Below are 13,402 nucleotides of genomic sequence, written 5' to 3'. Positions count from 1 at the left end.
GTGACTGCACAAGGAAAACCAACAGTCACGCTTCACATGACAAAATTTTAGCCAGTGATGGACCAATATATCACATATATGAAAGGGCTCCATCACATGATATTCCACAGTGATATCACAGCCATAGGTGTAAGCACACTGTATGCACAATGATGAAATCAACTAAACACATCTGGGAAAAAAACCTCCCTCACAAGAGATACAAGGTTGTACTTAATGCTGCTGAATTCTACACTTCACAATGGTCACATGTTTTGTTTTGAATATATATTTATTCACAAATTTTGGTGAGAGAGAGACAAAGCATGACTCAGTTACAAAGGTAGAAAGCAGAGGCCTAAGTTAGGAGGTTGGTGAGCAACTCACCAGTTCCTTCAGGTACCAGGAGAAAACAATGTCTGGAATTACAGAACTTTCCTGTTGTTGTTGTTTTCTATATGTGACATTTTTCTTTAAGGTACATAGTGGTAGTGAAATATGTGTGTCACGACCCATGCTGGGAATCCCAAATTTGCTAAGCAAGTGAGATTAATTGGAATTGAGAGGCAGACTTTTAGTTGACATATAAACTCCCCAAATTATAGACACCATGTGAAGAGTGTGTGAGCACATGAAGTTTTGTATTATAGATCCTCAAAATGTCTCCCAAACTCAAGGATGGCTTAGGATGTGTCCTCAGGACAGATTCCTGAAGACATTAAAGGCCAGTGACATTTAGCAGAATAGCTTTGAAAACCACGGGTTTTCATTTTTTCAGCTGACAATTCAATGTACCTGGTCTTTTGTGTATATTTATTATCTTCCTCTTGAGAGGACTTATCATTTCTATTCTCCCTAAGTTTCCTTGATATTCTTCTCCTTCTTGGCCAGACTGAGCTCTGAAATGGTAATGTGCAGAGAGGAAGGGACAGACTCCAGGAGCCCTTGGCACTCATGGGACCAGTTTCTCCTCAGGACTGATCACTGCTGATTTCTCCCCTATCTGGAGAGGCGCATGTTCAACCAGATTGCAGAAGGGTTTGCACAGATCAGAGTCTAGGTTTTGTGGAAGAGAAGCAAGTTTGGGAGAACTCACGACCACTTGTCAACTGTCTGCTAAACCTGAGGACCAGAATTCCCAGCCTAGCACCTCAGGGTACTGCCTGAAGGTAGTGGTGGATGAGAAAGTTACAGGACCATCCGATGAAGGAGCTGGAGCGAGAACAGATTTGAGACTGTGACTGGCATGGAAGAAAGGATAGAGAAGTCAGGAAAGGTGGACTAAGGAAGCCCAGTTTTGAAGGAGGACAGGACAGGATGTGGGTCAAAGAAGTCCACGTGGAAGGTCAATCTGCGGAGAGAGGAACTGGGTTTGGAGATATGATCCAAACAGAGGAAAGGGATAGAGGGGATGTAAGCAGGGTCACTCCCCCCAAAAGAGAAAGTTTGTATAATGAGGATAAATTTTTAAAAACGGGGAGACGGGACCATGGAAAGGCAAATCAGGGGCAGATGGTTATCTGCAAAGGTAAAATGGCTGAGGAGAAAGGAAGAGTTGACTGGTTTAGGTTTTCTGGTGGTGGACTGGGCTTAGTGGTGAAAGGCTGAATTCTGAACAGCACCTTTACTTGGGTTTCTTTACTCAGCCTCACCTGCCGCCTCAGTCATCCTGCCAGAAGAAGCAAATGGGTGACCCCTGGATTCAAAGAAGATGAATAGATCTGCCAGAGTTTTCTGACTTGACCCAGAGTGTAGAACCCAGGATTCAGACTGTCTTCTGTCCAGAAAAGAAAAGAGGTGTCGTCTTCATATTCAGAAGTGGAGGTGGAAATTGTCAGGGTTTTGACTTGACCTGGAAGGTAGGACTCCCAGCCTTCATACTGTCCTCTGTCCAAAAGAGGAAAGAGGAGTCGTCATCTGATTCTGAGGAGGAGGTGGAAGTGGAGTTGTCAGTTTTGTGACTCCACTGACGGGGTAGATCCCAGTCTTCAGAAACAGTCCTCTAACATGAAGTGGAAATAGAAGCAGTCATCAGATCCAGAGAAACTGGAAGTGGATCTGTCCAAGTTTTCTGACTCCATACAGAGGGTAGAACTTGGGCTTCAACTTCAGTGCTCTGGCCAGAAGAAGAGGAAGTGGTCATCAGATTCTGAGGAGGATCTAGAGGATCTGGACCTTGAGCCTAAGCACCTCTGGGTTGTGGAGACACTGTGGGCTGAAGAGGAAGCTGAAGAGACAGCGTGTGTACTCAGTGCTACCAGAGCACCGTGAGGTCTTCACCAGGCTGGTAGGCAGGGAGACCTCAGTTAGTTCCTTCCAGTGCTTTTTACACTAAACAGGAGCAGGCGTATGGGGAGACAGTTGGGGGTTAGGGTAGGGATCAGGCACCTGGGCTCCTGGGTCATGATGCTGATATGTTAGTGATGTCTGTGTCATGGTTAATTCTGATGAAGTAACTGGCAGGGACCACAGTGTGAATTAACTCCAGAGTGCTATTTTCTAGCTGTGCTCTGCTCTACCAGCAGAATCACCTCAAGTCCTTGCTATGAAGCAGAATTCTGGGCCTGACCTTGGGTGTATGAAATGATTTTTGGAGTAGGGGGTCAATAAAGTCTGAGGATCAGAACCAAAAATGAGAGCTGGGGTTGTGGCTCAGTGACAGAGCACTTGCCTGGCATTTGTGAGGTACTGGGTTTGATCCTCAGCACCACATAAAAATAAAATAAACATACTGTGTCCATCTACAACTAAAAAAAATGGAACTGAAAATGATGGTTCAGGGTGTCAAGAATAAAGGTTGAGATAAAATTGGGATTCTAAATTGGTCTGAGCTCTAGTTAGAACTTACTCACCTTCATGTCTGAGAATTGCATCCATGAAGTCAAACAACCTCTCCTCTTTCTTCCAGATCATTGGATGAGGAATTTGGTGCATTTTCAGCAGGATATCTCAGGGGACACTGAGAGAGTCATGAGGAAGAGGGGCCTCTTGGACAGATAATCCAGGATCACCCAGAGCCACATAGTTACTGTATCATGCTCATGGGAGCTGGGGGTACACGAGTCCATGAAGGAATGATGAGAAACCAGGGTTCTTTCTCGTTCCATTCATTCCTCAGACATCCCTAAATTTTAGTGTCCTGAATTCAGCTTTTCCCCTGTGGTATTGATATCAAGGTCCTTTTTTATATATATTTAGGTGCCAAGGTATTGGACCATTTGAGGGTGTCATGTAGTGACTATGAATGAAATGGAATTACTTTCAAAACATTTGAACCAGAGGACTAGCGTAGATAATTTTACTACATATCATGAATTTCATTGTTTTATTTTGAACAGGATGGCCATAAAATTATTACTGTCTTTTAATAGTCTTGAGACAGTTGTTAATTTTGAAAACATGCTGTTCCTAATAAATTTTCTAATGGGTGTTAAGAGTTTTTTTATAGGTACATAGATATTTTCACTTTTAAGAGAGGTTTTCATCTTTTCGGCTATCATACTTACGTATCTACTATGTTTCCAGATCAGTGGTAATACCCCAAATTCTGAATAATATAAATGTTAATGTTTAGTCCTCATTATTGAGTTGTGAACATTGAGCTGCCATTCTTTAATGTGCCTTGACCCTTGACACATCTGTCATTTTAAGTTTTTTTTTAAGAGAGAGAGAGAGAGAGAATTTTAATATTTATTTATTTTAGTTTTTGGCAGACACAACATCTTTGTTTGTATGTGGTGCTGAGGATCGAACCCGGGCCGCACGTATGCCAGGCAAGTGTGCTACTGCTTGAGCCACATCCCCAGCCCATACATCTGTCATTTTAAAGAGGGTGTAGGGGCTGGAGCTGCAGCTCAGTGGTAGAGCACCTGCCTTGCATGTGTGAGGCCCTGGGTTTGATCCTCAGCACCACATAAAAATGAATAAATAAAGATATTGTGTCCATCTACAACTAAATAAATATATATTTTTTTTAAAAAAAAGAGAGTGTGTATTTTAACAATTCATGTGCTGGGCTGGAGATATAGCTCAGTTGGTAGAGTGCTTGCCTTGCATGCACAAGGCTTTGGGTTCAATCCCCAGCACCACCCCCCCCCAAAAAAAAAAAAGTTCATGTGGTATGTGCTTTGAAAGAACATAGCATATTTCTTGGGGAAAATTAATAAAGATGAATGTCTTTGCACTTTTATGATGTATGGGATCATGTCAGTCTAGATTGCTTCTTTGCTGTCAAATGACACTGTTATATCACAGGGTTCCAGGTAATTGACCAAATTTATTTCTTGTGGAAAAAAAAAATCTTCAAGTACTTTTCATGTTGGAAAACAATAGAGAAGGTGGCATATCTTAAGCTGGAGATTAGAAGCAGGAAATATAGGAAGGCAACTCAGGAGGAGTGCAAAGAAGAAAGAAAATTCTTTTTATAAAAAATATTTTATTTACATTTTAGTTTTCAGCAGACACAACATCTTTGTTTGTATGTGGTGTTGAGGATCGAACCCGGGCCACACCCATGCCAGGGGAGAGCGCTGCCACTTGAGCCACATCCCCAGCCCCAAGAAAGAAAATTCTAAGGGAACTGTGTAAAAATCCTAAATCTGAAATCAAGGAGAAGTGTCTCGCAGGAGGATGCCTTCCTGGTAATGGTCCAAGGACGGGGACACACAGGGGAAGATAGAGTTTGTTAGTTGAGTCATTATTAGAGTCTTTTCCACAACCTCTAATTCCAGTTTTACATAACAGAAGGTTGTGAGGAAATAGAAACACACGAAGGAAAATGAAGGGAATGGAGCAGGTTCTAAGAAGAATGAGGTGAGAGGAAGAACTAACGCTCTAAACAGATAGGCACGGAGAGGGAAGAGATACTAGTGCAGTCACAACAACTGTAGAAAGACATCTTGGGAGATGGGAGCACCAGGGAATGTGGGAGCAGTTGGGGAAAGAAGCAGGTGAAGCAACGTATCATCCAGAAGTAAAACAAAGCTAAAGAGAGGTGGCAACAGAGCCAGCGATGAGATGTGAATGGGTTAGAGAGAGAGAGAGAACAATGCTGCGGGGCTTGTAAGGATGACATTTGGAGCTTAAAATTAGATGGATACATTAAAGAGGGGGATGGTGGTTGAGGGAGTGGAGCAATTGAAGAGGGAAAAGTTGCCTGAAGAGAGAAGCCACTGAAAACAGGCACTGTTGTTGGGTGTGGTGACGCAAGCTTGTAATCACAGTGGTTTGGAAGTCTGAGGCAGTGGAATTGGAAGTTCAAGGACAGCGTCAGCAACTTACTGAGTCCTTGTCTCAAAAAATAAAGAGGGCTAGGGGTATGACTCAGTGGCAGAGCACCTCTGGGTTCAGTCTCTAATAAGAACAACCAGCAACAACAATAAACCAGATGGACACTATGCAAAGCAATTCTGATGCCGATAAACTGCACTGAGGTGAAGTGCTACAGATTGAGGCCACAGGCCTCACTATACTGCCCACACTTCAGACACTAGCTGCAACCTCTGGGTTTCCAAGACCACTCATGCCATCCCAGAACTGTCCTCAAGTCCAGGCTGACATGTCCCAGATCTCAAGTTCAGCATGCCTGAAATCCAATTGCTATCACTCTGCAGTATTGACCACATCACCAAAGTAATAAGCAAGCCAGGTGACACATGTTCTACTTATAGATTTCATTTCAGGAAAGTCCACAGCCTGCTACAAGAGGTATCAGCAATAGCATGACTTGGTTGTTCCCAATTTCCAGCAGGCAACCCTGAATTTCTTTTCTCCACATTAACACATTCCAGGAAAGGAGAAACACTGTCCTGAGAAGGGACAGCTAGCTCACCTGGAAACTGATTTTTAGTGTGCATCTTCTGAATTCACAAAAACTCCCACCAGCACTATAACTGCTTCCTTTTAGTATCATCACCTCTACAATAAGATGATGATGGTCCCAATCATATACTATACCATCAGCAGGAAGTAGGAGCTCCGTGGAAAGCATTTAACACAGTTTTGTGAATACCACACTTATCAGTGGTGTCTATTCCTAGCTTATCACTTTCCAAATTAGTACAGCAAATAAAACACAAGTAAGTCAAAGATTTTCCTTCTCCCCGGGCTCATCTCCAATCTTATTCCTCCCATCAAAACAAAACAATCCTCTTTTGACCTTAACTCCCTCCACATCTACTGACTAATTCTTCTTTTCCCATTGGGTCAACATTTGTTTAAAAATTTGTACACAGATGAAATCCAATTCTTTCACTCTCTTTTAAACCTCTCCAGATCCAGCTAAACAAATCCTCAAGGAGTCCCAGGACTGAATCCCATGGCCAGTTCTGTTCTTGGGCTTGACTATGAATAGCATTTGATACAGTTCCTCCTCCAACCCCCAGATCTTTTCATTTCCTTAGCTCCTGAAACTTCATGCCTCTGGTCCTCATTCTGGCCTCACTACCAGCCCCACCCAGTCCTACCTTCTGTAGCACTTTGCACATGGAAGAGTCCTGGGCTCACCCCCTTACCCAACACAGCTTTCCATGCTGACTTCCAGTGCAGGCTGTCCACTGAAGTCCCAACACAAGCCTTGCCCTCTTGCTATCTCTGCTTTACCTCATGCTAACAGCGCCGATTCAAAATGGCTAAAACCCAATTCTGGCTTTTTCTTAAATTTGATTTTTCACCATCTCCCACTCCCAGTTTAATTATAACCTAGTTTTCTTGGTCACTCAGGGAGCCTCTGAAGTGCTTTCCACATGGGGGCAGCATGATCAAATTATGGTTTTAGGAGAAATACTCAAGGCAGACAATGCACTTGAGCCAGTGAAGGAAAGAAGTAGTAGAGAATGGGAGTTTCTGCAGGAGTCCAAAGAAACAAAATCATCCCCCAAAACTGTAATAACGGTAACAAGGAGAGAGTAAGGGGAAAGGATAACTTTGAATATAACACCAGCAAACTTTAGCAACTGCCTGTGACAACAGCAAATGGAGGAGCTTAGAAGGATCCCACTTTTCTGGACAGGCTCATAGGCTGCCTCAATGAACAAATAGGGGAAAGAGCAGAAGGCATAGACAGACCAACAAAAACGATTTGGGATCTATTGTATTTATTAGCTTGAGGTGTCCTCTGGACATACCCCAGGGAGAGGCTCAGTAGCTGGCTGGACAAAGGCATCTGATCCCCATGGAGGATTGACATAGACTTGGGGTTAAAAGCACAGGACAGTGAGATCAGACAGGAATAAGGAGGGTCGTGAGCTAACGGCAAAAGAACTCCTCATATTCACAAAGAGGGCAACAAGACAAATATGGGACAGAAAATTACAGGGGAGACTGCAGAGTGTCTAAGACAACAATGGGCAATTAGCCCTGGGTGTGCATGTTAGAAATACCCAGTGTACATTAGGTCACGGGCAACCTTCACCAGAACAGGATGAGGGAAGTGGTAGGCACAGAATGGAGACCGTGGGAGGCAGGATAAAATGGGAATGGGAAATGAGGACACCTCTGCCAGGGATTTCTACTGCACTGTCTGCTGTGCAAGCCAGACCAACCTGCAGAAAGAACTTCTTAGACTCACTTAAGAGAGGCCATTCCTCCAGCTAACCCAGGCCTTATCCTTGCACAGAGCAACAAAATCAATGTTTTAGTCACCACAAAGATCATGGGTGCTGAGTCCTTCCTGGGCATTATGCTGTCTACCCAGAGGATGCACAAGTTAAGGTATCGGTGGCAGTGGCTTGTTGGTTGTTATTTAGGAAGGCTATTCCTAATCACATCAAAGAAATATTTAAAATCCAAAAGAAAGGAACATTCCCACTTACGGTCAATGTAAGTCAAGGAATGTATTATATTAATAATTACTTGCTCTGAATGCCAAAAAATAGGAGACACACATGTACTCTGGTTTTAGGGATGCTTTAAGGATCACGCTGTCTACACACATGAACAGGACAAAGTCATTGGTTGTTGATCACTATACTGTTTTGAACATATTTTAGACTATTTATTTGCCTCCTAAGGAATATTGTAAGCAAAAGTAGAGAATAAACACATGAATAGAAAAACTCACCAGGGATTTACTCATTCTCTGCTGCTCTTGGAAAACATGGAAGATGTAGAAGCAGGTGCAGACCTGGGGATTGAAAATGCAAGCAGTGTGGTTATGAGTCATCTGGCCTGCCGTGGCAGGGATCTACTGCATTAAAACCTACCCAGAAACTTCCCAGGACACCTCCTGGGAGGCTGTCCCATTAGGTCTTCCCCACCCACATGTTTGTAGCGCTGAACAAGTGGGTGTGAGTCTCATGGTGAATGAACTTCAAATCCAAATGAAAACATCTGCCATCATTTAAATGTCAGCTAAAAAAGGAATTCTGCTCTACAGCACTCATCTGTTTTCTAATTATAGAAACTTTGGCTCTGGTGAAAGGAGTATTTTTTAAAATATTTCTTTTAGTTGTAGATAGACAAAATGCCTTTATTTTGTTTATTTATTTTTATGTGGTGCTGAGGATCGAACCCAGTGCCTCATACTTAGGAGGCAAGCAGCTCTGCCACTGAGCCACAGTCCCAGCCAGAAAGGGGTATTTTATTAAGAAACTTACTGTGACTTAAATGTAATACAGGGGAAGGCATACTGGCCCACAAACCAACCAGAGACCTTGGAGAACCACTCCCATCTCAGACCCAACGTCTTCCTCCATCAAAGGAGGCAGAAAGAGACTTTTCCTTCACTAAGCTGCATGACTCTGCAAGGACAGGCCTCAGCGGGAGTCAGTCAAAAGAACTGAGGTGCAGAGGGAGGCTGTCGCACACTGGGAGACACTGGAGCTCCCGAGGAAGAAGGGAGAAGGAGCAAGAACGGAGGAGAGAGGCAGAAGTCTCACGGAGGACAGGAGGACAGTGTCCCCTCCTCCCCAGCACATGCACAGATGTACCCTTGGAGCACCTAAGGCAGCGCAGCTCGTCCTGCCAGCAACCCGACCCCATCCTGAAGCCTGTAAACCCTGTCGTGCTTCAAGCCATAACGTCCCACCACGGTTCCTGCACCCACTACCTGCACCCGCTGGGATTGCGCAGCTATGGCCCTTCAGGAGTCAGGGATGACAGGGGCGAAGGTTTCGTTGCTGCTCTGGACGGATCTGGGTGCAGATGATTCCGAGGGCCGTTATGGATCCAGAGGAGAACTAGCGGTTCCTGGGGCCGTTATTGCTCCCGAGGGGGCCGAGGGTGGACGCTAACAGATGCCACTGCTGCTCCCAGGCCTCAGACCTCCCTTCGCCAAACAGGTGTGCTCCAAGGGCCCAGGCCGCGCCTCCCTCCAGGTCCCAGATCCTCCTACTCAACTCAGCCTCCTGAGTCATGCCAGCTGCCCAGGGAGCCAGCCCTGCCGCCCTCCGCCCAGGCTCCTCTCTTATATTGTGGTTTTGTTTTTTGTTTTTACTGAGCTCTTACATGACTTGTCTGGTATTACCATCCGAAATAAATATTTCATTAAATACAGAATGAATTGTCTCTCTTACAAATTGACCTTTTGAACATCCCATGTTGAGGTTTGTTTTTCATTGGGCAGCAAAAGCTCTATAGGACAGCAAACATTTCACTCAACAATCTGTCAAACTTTATGTATTTTGTGGAAAAAATATAATTCTGGATTCCAGATTTTGCCATTGTATTGATTTGTGATAAAATGTTTTGATTTATGTAAAAATATGTGAATCGAAAGTATACGACTTTGGGGCTGGGGCTGGGGCTTAGTGATAGATTGGGTGCCTAGCATGTGGGGGGCACTGAGTTCAATCCTCAGCACCACATAGAAACAAATAAATAAACAGAGGTATTGTGTCCATCTAAAACTGAAAAAAAATTTTAAATGTTTATGACTTAGTTTTTATGTGATGCATCATCAATATAAAAGTGTTGAACACTAACAGTGCTTACCACAAGGAGGATGTAGTATTTTTGTTTCCTGCATTAAAATGTCTGGAGGAAGGGAGCCGGATGCGTTGTGTGTTCATTTAGTGTGGGTCATAATGTCTTTATAAATTGGCAGTATAATTGCATAGTTTAACCCTCGTTTTATTTTCCCCTCTTGCTTCATGGTTTTTGCTTTGTGTAGCAGTCTGTCTTCCCAGCATCCTAGTCTTGGTTTAGTGGCTGTGGTCTGTCTCCTCTTCCTTCTGAGTGTGAAGGAAAGGTGGGAATCTAGCGGCAGTAGGTCCAGCAGACTTTGCTGTCCAGACTGAGGAGCGGGTGGGCTGAGTGGGGCTCATACCTGTCTTTGCACATGTAAATCAGACAAGCTGGGGTCACTCACCACAGAGCACCATGCACGGAACAAGAACTGGAACCTCAGCATGTCAAGCCACCTGTAGTCATTATTCCCATGTAAAAATAAAATTGTCTAAGAAGTCAAAACCATTTCATGGTGAGCCAGAATGACATCTAATTAAAGGAGGGTGCCTGAGCTGGAGTGCAGAACTCGGCCAAGTCCTCCTGTGTTAGAAACAAAGACCTTGCCTGTGTGACTTCCCTTATGAAGCCCTGTTTCAGTTATTTTCATTTCTTTTCTTTTTTTTTTCCAGTAAACATTTCTTTAATCTTTAGATTTCTTTTTATAAGAACCCAGTTCAACACATCTGTAATTCAACAATATAAAGAGAACACAAATAGCAAAAAAGCCACCTTTGCTTCCTCCTAATATATCCCTTATTAGCTTGAGGTAGGACTTATTTCTCTGAAGATTTTTTTATTGAGTTGCTGTCAAAATGGAACTGAATTCCTATGTAGAGCAGCGGCATACCTAAGTGAAACATTAGAAATAAATAGGGAATTCAGACTTTAAAAACTAGATAATTGAATCATGTGATAGCAAAGTTAGGGTCTTATCCAGGAAAGCTACTTGGAAAAGGTAAATTTTAAAGGGTAACATCCTATGAATTGTCACTTACAAATGGAATATAAGCAAAGGTACCAGTGAACAAACAAAGTACAACTGCCTCTGTCCCATAAGTAGACTTGAGTATGATGAGGCATAAATGAAGTCTCCAATGCATGGTATCGATTTTGCTGTGAGAAAGAAGGATGAGGGCTGGAGTTGTAGCTCAATGGTAGAGCACTTGCCTCGCAAGTGTGAGGCACTGGGTGTGACCATAGTACCACTTAAAAACAAAGACATTGAGTCCATATACACCTAAAATTAATAAAAAAAAAAAGAAAGAAAGAAGGATGAGTATACTGTGTAATTGGTCTAGCACCTATGGAGGATGTGACATCTACATAAGTAAATTTCCCACATAAAATTGAAGTTGCCTTGTGCAAGGCCCTGGATTTGATCCCCAACACTAACAAAAACAAAAAACTTTGAAGTTGGTGTTGCAATGGGCAAAAGGTGTAATTATGCAGTTGGAGGGGAGAAATAAAGAATGTCCACATACTTCTGCACTTTTCAATGCTTTATTCACTCAAATCACTCAATACAATTTCACGCTATAAGTTCTTCATCAAGAAAATGACAATCCTTAATTCTCGACACTGCAATAGACATAACAATTCACAGCAAACAATTCTGTGGATTAATTAATTCTAAGCACTGCAGCACACTTAATCATGACAGGCTAATGACAGACATCCCTCTGCACGCTAAGTTCAAGTGTCAGATCAAAAGGCTTTAAGTCCAGCAGATGCACACTCACTCAGACAGTGGTGATCAGGTCAGGTGATCAGGCTTTTCCTGGGGTGGAGCTGACAGCCGGCTGAGGAGGTGGTCCTAGGAAGAAGTTGCAGCTCTCACCAGAGTCAAGATGTGCCTGTAGAGTTTGAGAGTGGTGAGGAAGATGCAGAGGGTCAGCAACTGACGACAAGTGATGGGCTCTCAGTCCAGGTCATTATCAGGCACTCCAGCTTGTGTGCATCAGTGTTGGCTGGCTGAATGTTCATTTGCTCTATTATTTATACTAAATTTGGGGGCTTTTGACCCCCCTTTCGATCCTTATCAGCTGCCACTGGATTTCTCAGTAACATCATTTTACCTTGGGGTTAAAACATCTCACCTGGTGGTCCCCACCCTGATATTTTTACCTTTCCCTGTTATCAGGTGAGGACAGCCTGCCAGAGGCTTCACTGAGTTTATCAGGGTGAGGGGAAGTGACTTGCTTGTGTCTGAGGGCCACACTGGAGGGCTTCATTAGGCATGCATGGTGACACTGCAGGTTTCAAACTGGAGTTTTTAAAATGGAGTTGCTTAGGCTCAGGCCTAAGGCCATTCTCACAGTTGGCTATTTTAACTTTAATTAAAATAGCCACAGACTGTATATTTCTACCAGCCTCTGTAACTGTTTTGCCTTTTCTCCATTTGAGTGATAAAAAAAAAAAAAAAGAATGAAGGTCCTGTGCTTTAGGAAATGCACCAGTAATCAGAAGGCCAATGGTGGAATATAGGCTTATTAGGCCCTAGGAGGCTCTGGGCAGGGGTGTGGACTGGGCTCATAAGCACGTGGTGCCTCTGCAGCTTGTCCCTGCAGGAGGATCATGGCCCCTTAGCAATGCCCGGCAAGCTCCTGTCCCTTACCCTGCCCTTACTTTTGCTTCTTGAAGAAAGATTATCAGGTAATTATTGGTTTTCCTTGAGATGTTCATGTGTGTGTGTGTGTGTGTGTATGTGTGTGTGTGTGTTTCTTTTTTTGTAATGCTGGGGATGGCACCCAGGGCCTTGTCCCACGCTAAGCAAGTGCTCTACCACTGATCTACACTCCCAGCCCATGTGTGTGTGAAGTGATGACTCACAGGCACCAATCCACTCCTGTCCACTTCAGTCAGAGAGTTTGAATCAAGTTTCCTGCTGCCTCACACCCTGGCCAAGAGAGCAGGTAGAGAAATATTTTTGATAGAAACCACAGTGCCTTATGGGAACTCTAAATAAGAAAAGCATGAGCTTTGGGGTCAGACTTGTGTTTTGGGGTCAGACTTCCTGGACAAGGAATCTAATATGAGCCTTGTTCCCCTGATTCATGGAAAAACTGCTGCCCTAGGGTTTCTGTGAGGTTTAAAGGTGCCGTTGTTGATGAAGCTTACAGAACCAAGCTTGGCACACATCAGTCACCTCCAGGGCCCCCTTTCTCTCTTGTTCATTAGAGACAGCGCCCCTGAAAGGAGCCCCTCCTGTCCACGTGATGACACTCATTTGTTCTGCTCAGAATCCTTGGTAGAGAGGCATAGGTGAGGAGGAATTGGTCTTAGGTGCCTTCCCAAATGGCTCTTCAGGTTAAATGCTGATTGAATGGGCTTCAGGAAGAGTCTTTCTGAGATTTTTCCCTCTAGCAGTCTGAGGTGGAATTTCCCAGGGATCATAACTGCCGGGGTCCTGCCCTACGGGGTCCAGGGAGTCCTGGAGGATGAGTGGCGTCGGCGAAAAGATGAGACCGGGGTCGTTCCG

The 13,402-nt window shown here is 43.9% G+C and overlaps 1 long non-coding RNA gene across 1 annotated transcript in view; it reads right to left on the bottom strand.

The window, feature by feature from the left end:
• Nucleotides 1–8,225, bottom strand: part of LOC144367432 (uncharacterized) — a 31,479-nt gene extending 23,254 nt beyond the window's left edge. The window contains exon 1 of the long non-coding RNA XR_013426792.1: nt 8,039–8,225. This is a non-coding gene — a long non-coding RNA (uncharacterized LOC144367432). The remainder of the gene's footprint in view (nt 1–8,038) is intronic.
• Between the last annotated feature and the right edge of the window lie 5,177 nt (nt 8,226–13,402).

The sequence above is a fragment of the Ictidomys tridecemlineatus genome, chromosome 10 (genome assembly GCF_052094955.1).
Source record: "Ictidomys tridecemlineatus isolate mIctTri1 chromosome 10, mIctTri1.hap1, whole genome shotgun sequence".
Classification (NCBI taxonomy): domain Eukaryota; kingdom Metazoa; phylum Chordata; class Mammalia; order Rodentia; family Sciuridae; genus Ictidomys; species Ictidomys tridecemlineatus.
The sequence above is the reverse complement of the archived record's forward strand: the minus strand, read 5'-3'. Positions and strand labels throughout refer to the sequence as shown.